Source organism: Mytilus galloprovincialis, chromosome 2 (genome assembly GCF_965363235.1).
Source record: "Mytilus galloprovincialis chromosome 2, xbMytGall1.hap1.1, whole genome shotgun sequence".
NCBI lineage: Eukaryota > Metazoa > Mollusca > Bivalvia > Mytilida > Mytilidae > Mytilus > Mytilus galloprovincialis.
The window spans coordinates 44,184,366-44,202,375 of record NC_134839.1 but is presented as its reverse complement, the minus strand read 5'-3'; the positions used below and the strand labels follow the sequence as shown (position 1 = coordinate 44,202,375).

The window sequence follows — 18,010 nt, the reverse complement described above, 5'->3', positions numbered from 1 at the left end:
ATGAGTGTTTTGCAAATTTAAAGTGTTTAGTGTTTTAAGGTAGTTGGTTTGTTTTCCGCCATCTTGGATTGTATTATAGCATTTATAGCAGAAAAAAATCGGTTTATATCTTAGTTGACATGTGGACATTTTTAAAGAAGAATGTCATACATGACCCATCATCTGAATGAAAATGAAATAGTGTATTACATCACATTGTTATTTAGTTTAGAGAAGATAACTTAGGATAAAATTACTTTTATACTGATATGTGTTATGAACTTACCTTTTATGTGTTGTTACCCTAATCTTTATATTTAATTAATTCGAAAGTTCATAATAATTGCTTGGTCTAGGAAGGATATACTCGCATGGGAAAGATGTTTAATAAGGAAATTAAAAACTTTGACACCATATGGTATCTACTTCACACAGTGATTTTCATTTCGGTTATATTTAATATTATTACGCAGTTGATATGTACAGTACTCTGAAGAGTAGAAGCCCCATTTTGTTTTTTCAAGAATTTTACTTTCTTAATCTTTAAAATACCCTCATAATAATGATTTTAAAGTTAAATATTATTTCACTTTGACTTATACACGGCCGACACTCGGCTAACCGAGAGATTGGTCGGTTAATCTATATAATAGTATGTGGCTATATGGGCGATTGGTCTGTTAATCGGGTTGGTTATACGTCTGTTAAGAGTAAAACGCACAATTTAATGTTAAACTCTATTTAAAATACAGATTTTTGGCATATTATAAGAACCAAATCAAAAAAAAGAAAAGTGTCTGACAAAATGATATCTATCATAGAACAGTTTTCACCTGTAAAAACATTTCATAGTCTGAACAGTTTTCAGTAAAACTAAAAGGCGTCGCGCAAGTATGTTTTATTTATGCTTATACGCATAGCAATTTTTTTAATAAAAGGCGAAACAAACAATTTTAGATATCATTTAAAGGACACAAAATAGTACTTTGGTTCTAAAAAATAAATTGACATTAGTAAATATTTCATAATTGTAATATAACGTGAATAATACCTCGTTTTAGTGAAAATTATGGGAATACAGTCTGTTAATGGGTTGGACAATTGAAATTATGTCAGTTAAGAGTTATTTAGCCACGATAATAGTTTTAATACCTTTATATTTTCCCATTGAAAAAGTTAAGAATGAGATGTACTTGAGTAAAAAAAAATTGATACTGAATACGGTGCAACAGTATCCTTCTAGTAAGAGCATTTTTATTTTGACTTTCTTTGCATTTTATGGAAGGATGTATCTATAGATTGGCCGCTGGAATATGCATGCATTTATTATTAACGTTTTCAATCAGACGTTTTGTGTGTGTTCAGAGTAGCACGTTCTCAAATCCGACTGAAAGTGTCTTTCTAATACAGCACTGGGTACATATAACGTGTTGTCGTTCTCATATGCACCTAATTTTTGTCACTGGACGTGAATCCTAATTCGTCAGAATCATCCAATTGATTCTTTTCTTCTTTTACTTAATCATGTTAATCATATGTTGTTAATAAATCATTCTAAAGAAGTAAGTGGAAAGAAGCGAATGCAGCAACATAAGATTATCTTAAGTTTTAACTCATTTCATTCCATTTCTAGCTATAGGAAGATGTGGTGTGAGTGCCAATGAGACAACTCTCCATCCAAAAAATTTAAAAAAAAAACAAATCATTATAGGTCAATGTACGGCCTTCAACACGGAGGCTTGGCTCACACCGAACAACACGCTATAAAGGGCCCCACCATTACTAGTGTAAAACCATTCAAACGGGAAAACCAACGGTCTAATTCCTTTCTACATAAGTGCAGAGGAGAACTACACATGTAAACTTCTAGTATTTGTCACCAATATGAGTACATCGCAATCCGTTACTGTTTCAACACTCAGGGGTTTCATGTCTGTATTCTTAAAAACATATTATTTGTTCTCTCTATTTTTAGCAATGCATCAGTCTCTCCTGTTCTTATCTATTATTCTATATTCTGCGTCTCCATCCAGATTCTCGTGTATACAACGAGGGTCCGGATCGGGGTGTTGTTTATTTCTGTGCTATTAAAATTGTTATGTCACTTTTTCAATGTTATTTATCTTACTCATTATTCTTTCTCTATTCTTTATATCTTAGCATCCCAATATATTTTACTTACTGATGTTGAGTTTCATTACGACGTTTATCTCTGATTTATATACTGGTTACCAATGTAGATGGCAAATTGGTGGCATTCATGACAATTAAACAGAATCCACATGATATATGCGACATTCTTAGATGAAATTAATATTACTACAATATTACACTTTTTGAAACCATTTTTATCAATTTTCATTTTCCATTGTCTAAATTGTTCATTGTTCATGCGTTGTTCCGTATATTTTATGTTTCACTGCCCATGTGATGTTTCCGTTTATTTTAGCCGCTCGTCTTGAGCCTACCCATTGGATTCGATCACACCCAATAAAGCAATAAAATTATACTTTACTGCCATTCATTACTCTTAACAGACCAATTAACAGACCGAGTTTTATACATCCGACCCATTAACAGACCAGGTTTTAAATAAAGATTGATTTATGTTACGAAAACACAGATTTTCGTGTAGATTTTTCACACAATGATATCAATATGGTTAAAAAAAACATAATGCCTGTCTTTTTTCGATGTTCAAATAATTGCATGCAAGTAAATTCAACCAAAGTGTCATTTTGTGTACTTTATGTGTGTGTAAAATGTGTATAAATTTATTGATGAGTAACCCGCCTTTTCATTTAATAGATCGTACATTGAAGCTAGAAAAATAATAATTACACCACTGCATTCAGTACATTGAATTGTTTTGTTAGACATGAATAATTCTTATGACAACAATATATTTAAAAAGTTATACAATGAAACATGCTGAACTTTCAATGATTTTCTCGATAACACCTGGGCCCGTATGCATAAAGCTACTTAAGTTAAGATTTTCGTTATGCCCGCGTCACACTGTCCCGATTTTTACGCCGATGGCAACACGATTATGGAAATTTTCAAAATCGGGACTAATCGTATCCAGATCGGGCTATTCGTAGTGCCATCTTTAACCATCGTAGAACCATCGGCCACTTTTTCTAGCCTTCGGGGACAACTTCGGGAAGGGTTCTAAATTTTTTAACATGTTAAAAAATCCCCGAAGGTGCGTCCGATGTTGAGGGTTCGTATTGAGTTCGTATCACCATCCTCAACATCGTAATGTCACTGGGAATGCATCTTTGAACATCGTATTGCATTCGTGTTTCCATCGTTTCCATTGGGCAGTTTTGACATTACGATGTCTACACGAATGAATCACGAAGCTACCCGGAGGTCTTACGAAGACAACACGACTTCGTGAAGACCTCGTAATCCCGTCGTGTTGTCATTGAATAAAAGTACGAAGGCGACAAGATGGAACTACGACGGCAATAAATCCAGCTAAATGTAAGTTAATTTTCGCGCTAAAATACATTTAAAGTGCCATGCGCGATATGCACTGGTCAGTCTAATACGACAGTTAAGAAAGACGCTCACAAAGCATGGAGCCCATATCATATGATTTGATGAGAACAAGAAAGGCGATAGCGTTGTTTCTATTAATTCAAATGGAACAAGAAGAGCAGCTATTACAGGCTCAGGATTTACTTTAACAAGTAGAATATTATTTTTTGTCAATTTTTCATATCAAGTAACATAATGAAAATCATAAACGCGCCTCGTACACCAACACTGCAGGTACACAGTATATAGGGAAATCAACTTTTTCTTCATTATTCTGATTTTTTATGTATCGTCTGAGTTGTTGTCACACGAATGTTTACTCCATAACCATTTTGTTTTCTATATGTCATATTTTTGCCGCATTTGTTGCTTTCCCCACATCCTTCCTTTTGTCTATATTATTATGATATTCTCCTGGAAAGAGCTCTTTTTGAATAAAAGGGATCAATGCACCCATTACCTTACCTTTAAGATAGATCAGTAAACATGGGCATAATTATGGGTGATTATTCAGACTAGTGCACACATATAACAGTTCAAACAAGGCAATGCCGAGCGTGGCATCCCCTCGTATGTAACATATTGGGGACAAATATGGACACTTTATCTTACCTCCTATACATTTCTAGGAATGTGATTGGTTAAAAGCGCCCTCGTGGAGACCGTGTATATTTGATATTAGGTTAGTAGGGAGGCGGGGCTTATCTCATACACGGTTAGTAGTGGAGTTACGTCCCTTTATATTCCATATAAGGTAGTAGGGAGGCGGGGCTTATTTCATAACCAGTTAGTAGTGGTGTTACGTCCCTTTATAAAAACAAAACGGTACTGAGAAAAAAATCGTAAAGGTTTCGACAAACGAATAAATTGATGATTAAGATTGAAATAAATTCATCTAACACATTTAACCCTCACAAGTTTTTATTGTTGGTATCTGTTTTTGTAGGATCAATGGAAGTAGTTTCTTAATACTAACAGTATTGAGGACTTGCTCATTTTGATAGGTCTAAATTTCACACGTTAAGATAGTCGGTAAGATAAATTCGTTACATAGTATGCTAGTGACCTAATACGGTATATATGGGGTCAGTAAATTTCATATGGGGATTCGAGCTTCGCTCTCACCCCATATGAAATTTACTGACCCCATATATACCGTATTAGGTCACTAGCACACTATGTAACTAATAATATTTGTATATGACACATGCAGAAAATAGTAAATTGAATATGCATATTTGATACATAAACTATTTTTTTAGAAATCAACAAAAACATTCAGTAACTGGAAATACCTTTAATATTGTCTTTAGAACCAGCAGGTAAAAAAATGAGCAACCAATTTCCTGGGTATTATGCTATTTCAAGGAGAAAAAAACGAGTCCATCTGCATGACCTTGACCTTTGGCCTTGAACATAAAAAATGTCAGATCATTACAAGGAGGAACAATATACCAAATGTGGTTAAAATCTTTTGAAGAATATTGGTTTTAGTGTGTCCACAAGGGTGATATTGCCTTGTATTACAGCTGCCACTGTGACCTTGACCTTTGAACTTTAAAGTCAATAGCGCTTAAAAGCTGTACACGACATCTTTTAGACATCGTATGGCCATCGCGCCATCATCGTTATCCATCGTGTAGCCTTCGTAATCCATCGTGTAGCCTTCGTGATCTATCGTGTAGGCTTCGGCTGCGATATGAAGCTTAAATACCCGTCTTTGGTTAACCTTCGTATGTCCATCTTTTGCTATCGTATATAATTTCGGCACCATCGTATAAACTTCGTTATTCTTCGTACTTGCTTCGGTCACTTTTTGGTATTTTAACGAGATCGGGACCAACTTCGTACGAACTTACAATTTTCGCATTCGGTTGTCCATCGTATATAAAAATCGGGACAGTGTGACGCGGGCATTAGTAAACACTAAAGTTAAGGAAACTCCGCCCTTTTTATCTAAGTGGTATGCATAAAAAATCTTAAACTAAGTATTTCCTCAGTAAAATCTTAGTTGTTTTAAGATACGCCCACACAACTTAAGTGGTATGCATAAAACTCCTTATACTAAGGAAACGCCTAAGATAACACTTAAGTCTAAGGTACCTATAAAGCTACCTTAAATTTTCAAAAATAGTTAAAAATTAGTCGAAAGTTTGCGTTTTTGGTAGAACATTAATATGTTACCTACAATTTGATTGACTTATATATACTAGAACACACCCGCGAAATCGCGGGCATATACAGCTTGTGAACTGTTGTAGGATGATTTTTTGTAAAAGATATTATGTATGGAGAATTACATAAAAGGTATCAAAAGCCCTCTCCCTTTTTCAAAGTCCGATATTTGTTTCCTTTCTGTTAAATTCAATTATATTCGTGTTTCTGGCCTACGACCACAATTATTCTTCTCCTTTGCTACAATGCTTCTTTTGGTAAAAGTCAAATCAAATTAAAAATTTGCACCGTTTCAAACATGAAATAAATGTAACTGCTGTAGACCATTATTAGTCTAAAAAATATGCTTCTATGACAATCCATCAGCGCTTTTTTCTTTTGATAGCCTTATTAACATGCCAATTGTAGGATTTGAATCATGTATAAATGACTAATACCGACTAACGCTAATTTGAGGGGTTGTCGGAGGGGTCCTGATTCCGAAATCCCGGGCTTAAAACCATGAAATCCCGAGATGAAGAAATTCATATCCCGAAATCGAAAAAATATATTCCCGGATCCCGTAAGGATCAATCCCCAAACCCCGAGCTTAAAAACACCCGATCCCGACGCCCCGAAAAAGGTCCTGCCTCCCTCTAATCTCTGCCTTACTTTCATTTTTGCCAAATCACTATTTTCCCTTTTAACAATAAATGTTTATGCCCCAATTATGGGCATTATGTTTTCTAGTCTGTGCATCCGTGCGTTCGTTTGTTCGGTCGTCCGTCCGTCCGTCTCGTCCGTCTGTCCCACTTCGGGTAAAAGTTTTTGTAAAAGTATTATTTTAATATATATGCAAGTGGTATGACCCCTTAAATAGTAAACATTTTAAAAAAACAGTAAACAGAATCAGGGACTTTCTATACTAACATAGAAAATTCCCTGACAGAATACAGAGAGTCTCTATATTTTAAAGTAGTATAATCGTAGTTTACATGTAGATAAACGCGAAAAATATTTGTCCTCTCTCCTAAGAAGGTATATTAGTTGTGATTCTTGCGATCTAAACACCATGATATGGAGAACACTCTACGATTGGTTGTACTTGTGTCACATGTTTTACTTATTTTAATATATATGCAACTGGTATGACTCCTTAAATACTAAACATTAAAAAAAAAAAACAAACCCGTAGACAGAATACAGAGAGTGTATATATTATAGTAGTATAATCGTAGTTTACATGTAAATAAACGCGAAAAATAATTGTCCTCTCTAAGGAGGTTAATAGTTGTGGTTCTTGCGATCTAAACACCATGATATGGAGAACGCTCTGATTGGCTTATCTATTTTTGTTATCTATCATACGATTGGTTGTATTTGTGCATGTTTTAAACCGGAAGTCTTATCTATGACTAAAAGTCAGTCTGATGACGGAATCATATCCGGACATCTTTTTTGTCGTTTTTCTCCCAAAATAACTCAATCTGAATAATGATAAGAATAGATGACAAATGCGACTATGCATGTTACCTATAGGACACAGAGGCATGATGATTGATTTGTTGAGGAAGGAAGAGAAGCGACACACAAAATGAGGTCTTCTCGTTTAATAGTATAGAAGATATCAGTAATAAAGTACTAATTATTCGTTTATTTATTGCTAAATAACAAGTAAATATTAAAGATCATCGTTATTCTCTTCAAATCACTTATAATCAACAAATCAAGAGATAACAGTGGGTAATTATATACTATGTCTTAATCTCGTTGTTATGTTTACCGAGAAGTACTCAGTTTTTACACACACTAGAACATACCCGTGATATCGCGGGTTCATGACTGATATATAACTTTGCGTATGTCTTATTTTAGTATTGGTATTGTCATCTGATAAAGTCATGCCGATTATAACATGTATAAGGTGCACAGTTTTCTCTGCTTTCAAAATCTTTCTGTTTGAACCCGTCGACCTGGAACCTATCAATTATTGGTAATATTAATAATTTGGAAAACAAAAGGGCCTGGAATGGAGAATTTTTACTCAACAGTATACAGCAAAATTCTAAATACACTGTTTGGAGGTGCGCCTGTCAGATGCGGAACGTACAGATAAGGTAATATGTAACAGGTGAATATACTATTGGTATCAGTGTCGGTCTGTTTGAACCCGTCGACCTGGAACCTATCAATTATTGGTAATATTAATAATTTGGAAAACAAAGGGGCCTGGAATGGAGAATTTTTACTCAACAGTATACAGCAAAATTCTAAATACACTGTTTAGAGGTGCGCCTGTCAGATGCGTAACGTACAGATAAGGTAATATGTAACAGGTGAATATACTATTGGTATCAGTGTCGGACTCGATCCGGAACTTCTTAATTATTGGCAATATTAATTACGAGGAAAACAAATGGGCCTAGAGTGGTGTAATTTTTAATCAACACCATTGTACTATATTAGTTATATATAAAGTTGAATTCTTTGATTCATCGTTTTTACGTGATGACGGCTGACAAATTGGACCTCGTAATTTTAGTATTATAGAGGGGAGGACAGGGGTAAGGGAGACAGGGAGAAAGGGGGTAGGAGAAAGGAGAAGAAGGCTGGGAGAAAGGAGAAAAAGTTGGAGAAAGGAGAAAAAATTGAATATCTCTCCTTTTGAAATTTTTTCTAATATTTCAAGAAAAAATATCTCAAAAGGAGATGTTTTATTCTAATGGGAGAAAGGAGAACGGGGGTAGGAGAAAGGAGAAGAGGGATGGGAGAAGGGAGAAGGGTACCCCCCTGTCCTCCCCCTCATTATAGATGTAATTCATGGTACTATTTCTTTTGTTTACTCTGTAAGAACACGTTTTTTTTTAAATTGTTAAAGTACACCGCGCGGTATCAATTGTAACCGTTAGTTAAAACCGAATCAAGGAATGAAGAAAACATGCAAAACCACATTTTATATATGTGTGTGTGGGGGGGGGGGGTGTCTTTTTGGTGTGGGTTGGGGGGGGGGGGCGTTGCGTCATTTGAATCTTCAATTCAGTTTTATTTCTAAGATGTAGGACATACCCTAAAAAAATTGCTTACAGGGAAAAATCGAAAAGTTTTTAGACCTACCCAGAGCTGGATTTCTTTCATAAGGGGGAAGCATGGACCTCCATTTTGTTTCACTGTTACGGCAGTCAGGAGTCCCCATGGAATTCGTCGGATATATAAGGTATTTATGATACCTTACTCGTATTAAATTATTTGTTTCATATTACCTTATATATTCAGTGATATATATTGCGGTTTCGAACATATTGCTAAGTACGTTAAGATGTGGAGAATATACTTACTGTAATAATTTGTTTTAGTAAAGATTGTAGGACTTTGGAAAAATACGCTAGTTTGTATATGGATTTCTTGAAAAAAATCTACCCTCCCCCTTTTTTTGTTGTAAAAGGGAAGTGATAAAAATGTTAATTTCACATCAAAATAGATTTTTTTAAACCATAAGCAAATAAGCAAATGTAAGCAAGGTGTCTGGAAAGGGAGATATCAGCGCATAATAAGCTAAACGATTAGTAAACATTTTATTGAAAAAAAGTGTTTTGTAAAATTATTTGTTAGCACATGCATGCTTACAATGCTGTTCTCAGTCTTGTACTACGCCATTGATTTAACCTTGATCATGTTTTGTTAGATTTTAAGACATATTGTTGTCTCCAGAAAATATTACACCCATAAAAGATAATTAAAGATTAAGAAGCATGGAAAGTTTTGGATTACCGAAATATTTTTCTTCCAATGCTCATCCGTCAAAACATCAACCATAAAAAACGTTGTCTTGCATGCGCCAATTGTTCATCATTAAACTATGTTACGTTCTGTTGAATTGTTTTACATACCTATATCAATTTAACCCCAGGGCCCGTATGCATAAAGCTACTTAAGTTAAGATTTTCCTTAGTAAACACTTAAGTTAAGGAAACTCCGCCCTTTTTATCTAAGTGGTATGCATGAAAAATATTAAACTAAGTATTTCCTAAGTAAAATCTTAGTTGTTTTAAGTCACGCCCACAAAACTTAAGTGGTATGCATAAAACTCCTTATACTTAGGAAACGCCTAAGAATACACTTAAGTCTAAGGTACCTATAGAGCTTCCTTAAATTTTCAAACATAGTTTAAAATCAATCGAAAGTATGCGTTTTTTGCAGAACATTTATAGGTTACCTACAGTTAAATTGATTAATAACTATATCAGTAATAAAATACTAATTATTCGTTTATTTATTGCTAAATATTAACGATGATCGTAATTTTCTTCAAATCACGTATAATCAACAAATCAAGAGATAACAGTGGGTAGTTATATACTATTTCCCATATCTCGTGTGTATACCGAAAAGTACTCAGTTTTTATACTCATGTTATTCATGGTTCTATTTTTCTTTTGTTTACTCTGTACGTGCACGTTTTTTAGATTTTAAAAATACACCGCGCGTGTATCATTTGTAACTGTAAGTTCAAACAGAATTAAGGAATGAAGAGAGGGCACGCAAAAAAAACATTTTTTATATTTTTTTGGGTTTTTTTTTTTTTTTTTGGGGGGGGGGGGGGGGTCATTTGAATTTTCAATTTAGTTTTATTTTAAAGATGTAGGGCATACCCTAAAAAAATTTTACTTACAGGAACAAAATCGAAAAGTTTTAATACCTACCAAGAGGTGGATTTCTTTCATACAAAGGGGAGAGGTGGACATGGACCTCCATTTTGTTGAAACAATAAGCTAATTATTTATGGAATCACTGTTACACAAGTCAAAAGTCCCAAACTGCTACACCTCATGGAATTCGAAGTTTATATAAGATCATATAAGATATTTATGATACCTTACTCGTATCAAATTTTTTTTTATATTTCATTATATATTCAATGAGATATATTGCGGTTTCGAAAATATTGCTAAGTGCATTAAGATGTTGAAAATATACTTACTGTCATAATTTGTGTCAGTAAAGATTGGACTTTTGAAAAATGTCCTTGTTTGTATATGGATTCCTGGAAAAAAATTTCTACCCTCCCCCCTTTTTTTTGATGTAAAAGGGAAGTGATAAAAATGTGAATTTCACATCAAAATAGATTTTTTTCAAACCATAAACAAATGTAAACAAGGGGTCTGGAAAGGGAGATGTCAGCGCATAATAAGCTGAACTATAATTAGTGAACATTTTATTGAAAAAAATGTTTTGTAAAATGATTTGCTTACAATGTTATATTTGTTATTCTCGTGGGATTTTGTCTGATGCTTGGTCCGTTTCTGTGTGTGTTAGTTACATTGTAGTGTTGTGTCGTTGTTCTCCTCTTATATTTATGCGTTTCCCTCAGTTTTAGTTTGTTACCCCGATTTTGTTTTTTGTCCATGGATTTATGAGTTTGAACAGCGGTATACTAATGTTGCCTTTATTTACCCTTAAGTCTTGTGCTACGCCACTGAAACCTTGATCATGTTTTGTTAGAGTTTAAAACATATTGTTGTATCCAAAAAATATTACACCTATTAAAAGATGATTAAAGATTATTCATTTGGGTTACTGAAATATTTTTCTTCCAATGCTCATCCGTAAAAACATCAACCTTGAAAAGCGTTGTCTTATATGCGCCTATTGTTCATCATTCATACTATGTTTATACGTTCTTTTGAATTGTTTTACATACCAATATCAATTTAACCCCAGCTCTTTAAAATAAAAGCATACATTGATCAATAAATTTAAATAATCATAACAAACTTTTACACGGATGAGTACATGTGATGAGCTAATATCATACGGTAATTAGAGAAAGGTTCCGATTTAAGTATTCCTTAGTTAAGTGAAGACTTAAGTAAGTTTATGCATACCGCTTAAGAATTTTACTTAACTAAGGAAATTCTTAGTGAAATCTAAGTTTAAGGAATACTTAAGTTGAGATGTTTTATGCATACGACCCCAGCTCTTTAAAATAAAAGCATGCATTGGTCAATAAATTTAAATAATCATAACAAACTTTTACACGGATGAGTACATGTGATGGGCTATAATATTTATCATACGGTAACTAGAGAAAGGTTCCGATTTAAGTATTCCTTAGTTAAGTGAAGACTTAAGTAAGTTTATGCATACCATTTAAGAATTTGACTTAACTAAGGAAATTCTTAGTGAAATCTAAGTTTAAGGAATACTTAAGTTAAGATGTTTTATGCATACGGCCCCTGGATTAACAGACTTTAGCCAACACGATTAACAGACCAACCGCCGATATAGCCGCATACTCAATATAGATTAACCGACCAATCTCTCGGTAAGCCGAGTGTCGGCCGTGTTATAGTTTTAAGTATTATTTTTTTACAGAATCAATTTCTGTCAATATCTTTTGTATTCTTATATCCTTTTTCTGAATGATATTTTTTAGGCAGTACTGTCACTGTTCCACTAAGAAACATATGATTGGGTTAAAGGGCATTTTACTTTGGAGAAACTATTGTGACTTTTGGTCTCTCTTTTTAAAGTATAAAATATAAATGATCAGTATTATTTATTATTTTTCCATAAAGATAATTTAAATTGTATCAAGTATGTTTAATTGCATTTAACATTGTAACATACAGAAAAAAAATACTAGGAGTGATCCCATATCCACGGCCGACAATTCGAAAAATATGGAATTTACGTCAATTTAATGCTATTATCATACGGTAAAATTAATATGTTATTTAGTCTGAGTATATGATAATTATGCTTATACGCATAGTAAATTTTTTAATGAAAGGCGAAACAAACAAATTTAGATATCATTTAAAGGACAAAAAATAGTACTGTGGTTCTATAAAATAAATTGACATTAGTAAATATTTCATAATTGTAAAATAACGTGAATAATACCACGTTTTAGTGAAAATTATGGGAATAAAGTCTGTTAATGGGTTGGACAATTGAAATTGTGTCAGTTAAGAGTTATTTAGCCACGACAATAATTTTGCTACCTTTATATTTTCCCCTTGAAAAATTTAAGAATGAGATAAACAAAAATGACAATACGGTGCCACAGTATCCTAGAAGGAGCATTTTATTTTGACTTTCTTTGCATTTTATTGAAGGGTGTGTCACTTCAATATAGCGTGATATGGATTGGCCTCTCAGTGGAATATGCATGAATTTTTTATTGACGTTTTCAATCAGACTTAATTTTTGTGTCTGTTCGAAGTAACACGTTCTCAATTCCGACTGAAAATGTCTTTCTAATACAACACAGGGTACATATAACGTTTTCTTGTTCACATATGAACATGATATTTGTCACTGGACGTTAAACCCTAATTCGTCAGCATCATCCAATTGGTTCTTTTCTTCTATTACTTAATCATATGTTGTTTACAAATCACTCTAAAGAAGTAAACGGAAAGAAGCGAATGCAGCTATATTTGGTTATTTTAAGTTTCAATTAATTTTATTCCGTTTAGTTCCTTTCTACATAAGTGCAGAGGAGAACTACAGTTGTCTATGGTGGCCGGTGAAGTTCATTTCGCGTTTTCGCGATTTCGCCTTTCATATTCTATAGGGCGAAAACACAAAATCGCGAAAAGGGAAATCGCGAAGTCTAACATGTGAAAATGCGAAGTCGAAAACAAGAAATCGGTTTCGCGTTTTCGACTTCGCAATTTCGCGTTTTCGCCATATAGAATATGTAAGGTGAAAACGCTGAAGCGCTAAAACGCAAAATGGCATTAACCTGCCACCATAGTTGTCCGCATGTAAACTTCTAGAATTTGTCACCAATATAAGTACATCGCAATCCGTTACTGTTTCAACAGCCATCGGTGTTTCATGTGTGTATTCTTAAACGAGTATTATTTTTCTCTCGCTTTTAGCAATGTATCAGTCTCTACTGTTCTTATATATTATTCCAGATTCTCGTGTATACCATGAGGGTCCGGATCGGGGGTATTGTTTATTTCTGTATTCTTTAAATTGTTGTCATTTTTTTCTACATTTTATTTATCTCACTCGTTATTCTTTCTTTATTTTTCATATTTTGTCATCCCAATATATTTTACCTACTGATGTTTAGTTACATCTCTGATTTATATTCTGGTTACCAATGTATAGATGACAAATGTGTGTCATTCATGGCAATTAAACAGAATCAACATGATTTATGCGATCATTCTTGGATGAAATTAATATTACTTTAATATTACACTTTTTGAAACCATTTTTATCAATTTTCAATTTCATGTGTTGTTTCCGTATATGTTATGTTTCATTGCTCATGTGTTCTTTTCGTATATTTTAGCCGCTCGTCTTGAGCCTACTCATTTGATCCGATAACACCCCATATAACATTGCCAAATAAAATTATAATTTTATTGCCATTCATAACTCTTAACAGACCAATTAACAGACCGGGTTTTATACATCCGACCCATAAACAGACCAGGTTTTAAATAAAGATTGATTTATGTCACCAAAATACAAATGTTCGTGTAGATTTTTCACACAATGATTTCAATATGATTAACAAACATAATGCCTTTCTTTTTTCGATGTTCAAAATATTGAATGCAAGTAAATTTAACCAATGTGTCATTTTGTGTACATGTTATGTGTGTAAAATGTGTATAAATTTATTGATGAGTAAACCTTTTCATTTTATAGATCTTACATCGAAGCTAGAAAAATAATAATTACACCACTGAACTTAGTACATTGAATTGTTTTGTTAGACATGAATACTTTTTATGATGAAAATATATTTAGAAAGTTATACAATGAAACATGCTGAACTTTCAATGATTTTCTCGATAACACCTGATTAACAGACTTTAGCCAACCCGATTAACAGACCAACCGCCGATATAGCCGCATACTCAATATAGATTAACCGACCAATCTCTCGGTTAGTCGAGTGTCGGCCGTGATATCCCACTTAAAAAATTACAAAGTAATTTAAATTTCATCAGCCAGAGCTAGTCCAGCTATGTTTCTATGTGATATTTCTTAATTTAAACAATTTTGTTGTCTTTCAATTGTTTATCTCTAATCCTAATCAAGGGGACATAACATCTTGCACAAATCGGCAAAAAAACACCGTGAATTCAAGATTATTTTTACCAATAAGCGTGTATCATGACAATCAATCTCGATAAAAACTTCTCTGAAAAGTAACTGCAAAACGCTGATGAATATTCGTCAGATCTATTAATTACCTATCATTACGCAGTTGGTCGTAGAAACGAACAGATGTATTCCGAAAAGACAATAAAGACTTCCGGTATTTCGAAAGATTACAACTTCAACCAATATACTTACCCGAATAATTCAGTCGTTATATTCCGCTGATCTACGAAGGCTACATCGTGTGGGAGAAAATCGGACACGGAAAGGGCTTGAATTATTCGAGTTACCAATATACAACAAAAAGTATATGCGTAAAAATTTATGGGTTCATGTAAAAATTTTCCATTAAAAATTGTTGGAACTTTATTCAATTATCAGAACTTATTTTGCAAAACATTCTAATTCTATTGAGTATTATGAATGTTTATGACAGCTAGCAAATAAAAATGCTACATCCCAACCGTTGAATTTGTTTTGAAAAAAATCGACATCATTTTTTTTTGCGGACCGCATTAAGGACACTATATTGAGCTGCGATGTAATCTGTAAATACAACATAACAACTGCATGCGCTCGTAACACAAGAAAGTGAACACAAGCAGGATACCATGAGACGATTAAGATATTATTTATGTTTATCGCTTCGATTTGTCGGAATACCTGTATTTTTATAGTAGAAAGGTCGTCTACAGGATAAAACCGATGTACGTTTATATGCTACAAACGGATTTTTTTCTAACATACTTTACACATATATTCTAGTTTTGGTTTGATGTCTGTTGACATTGAACGATAAGCATAGTCATTGTAACTCCGAATTGTTATAATGACATACAAATTTCGTTACGGTTGACCTACTCTTTGCGGAACGACTATTTTTTTTAACAAACGAGAACTTACTGACATAATTATTGCAAAATAATCATATGTTTTTGAAAATGTAATTGAAGGTTCAACTTATTTGGTATTGTGGATGGCAAAGTAAGATATAATGAAAAGTCTTATCTTGAAATTATAGTTATTTTATCATTTAACAAAATACTTTTCTTACCTTATGTTGTGAATTAAATGTACATAGTTGTGTACTCATATGATGATATGTTTAAAAAGTAATATTCCTACTTTTACAGGTAAAGATATTTGTTTCTTGTAGCTACATTGTTGTTTAGTAATACATGAGATGTGCATGGAAAAGGGGTACAAACAGGTATTTCCTGATATTGCGAAATGTTTTGCATTTTTTAACATAACAGTTTCGAATTTAAACAAACTGTAATACATAGACGAAAATGGCTGTTTTTGCACCTCAAAAATCACTAAGAGTGTTCAGACAAACACGAGTTTTTTTTTTAATAGTTTAAAGGCCAAGCAGCCACTTGATGTATAAACACTGTACAGGATCTATTATTATCTACAAAAACACTTATATGAAGTTTGTGACAGACAAAATAAAGGTGCTAGATAATACCGAATGGCAAAGTGAACTATTTAATGATCGTGGACATCAAAATGGGAACAAACTTCGAATGAAAAGGTTATACAAAACTAACAATTATGATGAGACATACGTTCTCCAAATTATACCAACCAGTGTATGTAAAGTGCGGATCCTAAAATACCATTTTCACTGTATATGCCATGCATTTCTGATGTAGAATGGTAAATAAACAGACGAAAAATTTATGATTTTTGAAGAAAATGAAGAAAATTGATCACATGTATTATATTTAGTGATAAATAATACAAGTTATACAAAGTAAGAGATGGGAACGGGTTTTTATCGCGCCGAGAGCCATCCATACGTGAAATATATACCGAAATAGGTTAATATTTAGGACGTTTTACGAACAAATCGTGCAGGTGATTAAAAACTAACAGGAAAGATGTAGTTGCAAAAAAATATTCATTACAACACAATTATTAATGTTGTATAACGTAGAATAGCTTTTGTTATTCAGTTTGCCCATATTGTATTGAATTCCACTATGGTGCTATCTTTATGCGAGTCATGTTTACTGTTGAATAATGATACTTTACTTTCATTTTCACTGTAGAGCGATTCATTAGTATTGTATATGCGGTGTATTTTCACTGTATGAATTTTATTAATTTTTATGCATTAAATTCCAAATTCAGTCGACTTACACAAACAATAATTAAAGTAAGAAAAGGATTTGATAGTGCTGACTTTGAGATGAAAAGTTTGATTGAACACTCCAATAAATTCAATAGAATTATATGTATTTCAAATAAAACCCATCGTTGTCATACTATAACAATATGTGGATCATTTCATAGTTGAAAGTGTTTTTAGATTAATGCAAAATATTTTCAAATGCATGCCAATTTGATAAAATTCATGTTTCTGCAGTAGTCATTATACGCATGTGCAAACAAATGTTATCATTGGATTTCGAGTATAGGTCTATTTACCAATCAAAAGAAGCAGGTCATAGAATTTTTTATAATTCATCAGAATCTTTATTTAAAGTGTAGTTATATTTATCCCATGCATTGAAACTTCATCACTGAATACGTACATCTCGCATGTCTATCGAAATAGAATGGGATAAAAACAACAATACTTTCTAATATTTTTTTATAAATCACTTCTTGACCAATTTCAATGAGGTTTTGAAGTAAGATTTTTGATTTTGGGTCCGGTTTTAAATTGGCCCACAGGGTCCAAAATAAAATTTGAGGTTCTTTGGTAGGCTGAATCCATACATGATTGTCTTTATTATTATTTTTTCAATTTTTTGGCCCATTTAACAAGTTTGTGGGGTCTAAACTGTCAAGAAATAAATTCTTTTGGATTTCAACAACAGTTGAATATTTGGGGTACGTTGGAATGCTGAATCTTACCGAGTTTTTAAATTTGGGATTTTGGTGTTTTTGGCCAGTTATCGAAATGGTCCACATCGACGCCCAAAGGGTCCGAAATTCAAAATTTGTTTATTTCATCAAAAATGAAGTCTAGCTTGAATGTTGTGTACATGCTTACCCCAAACTTTTCAGGGTTCGACCTCTGCGGTAGTATCAAGGGTGCTCTACAACACGTACATCATGTTCCAATGCAACTTTATCAGTATACGTTTTTGACAGATAAAGTTTGCCCTACACAACTTGACTTGCATTTCAAGCTTTAATGACTTTGGATAATTATATGTCACATTGTCGTTTCATTTTA

General features: G+C 33.1%; 1 protein-coding gene across 1 annotated transcript in view; it reads right to left on the bottom strand.

Moving 5' to 3' along the window:
• Positions 1-15,982, bottom strand: part of LOC143063649 (angiotensin-converting enzyme-like) — a 183,554-nt gene extending 167,572 nt beyond the window's left edge. Inside the window, exon 1 of the mRNA XM_076235901.1 lies at positions 15,872-15,982. The gene's annotated coding sequence lies outside the window, so the exon portion shown is untranslated. The remainder of the gene's footprint in view (positions 1-15,871) is intronic.
• Positions 15,983-18,010: the final 2,028 nt, after the last annotated feature.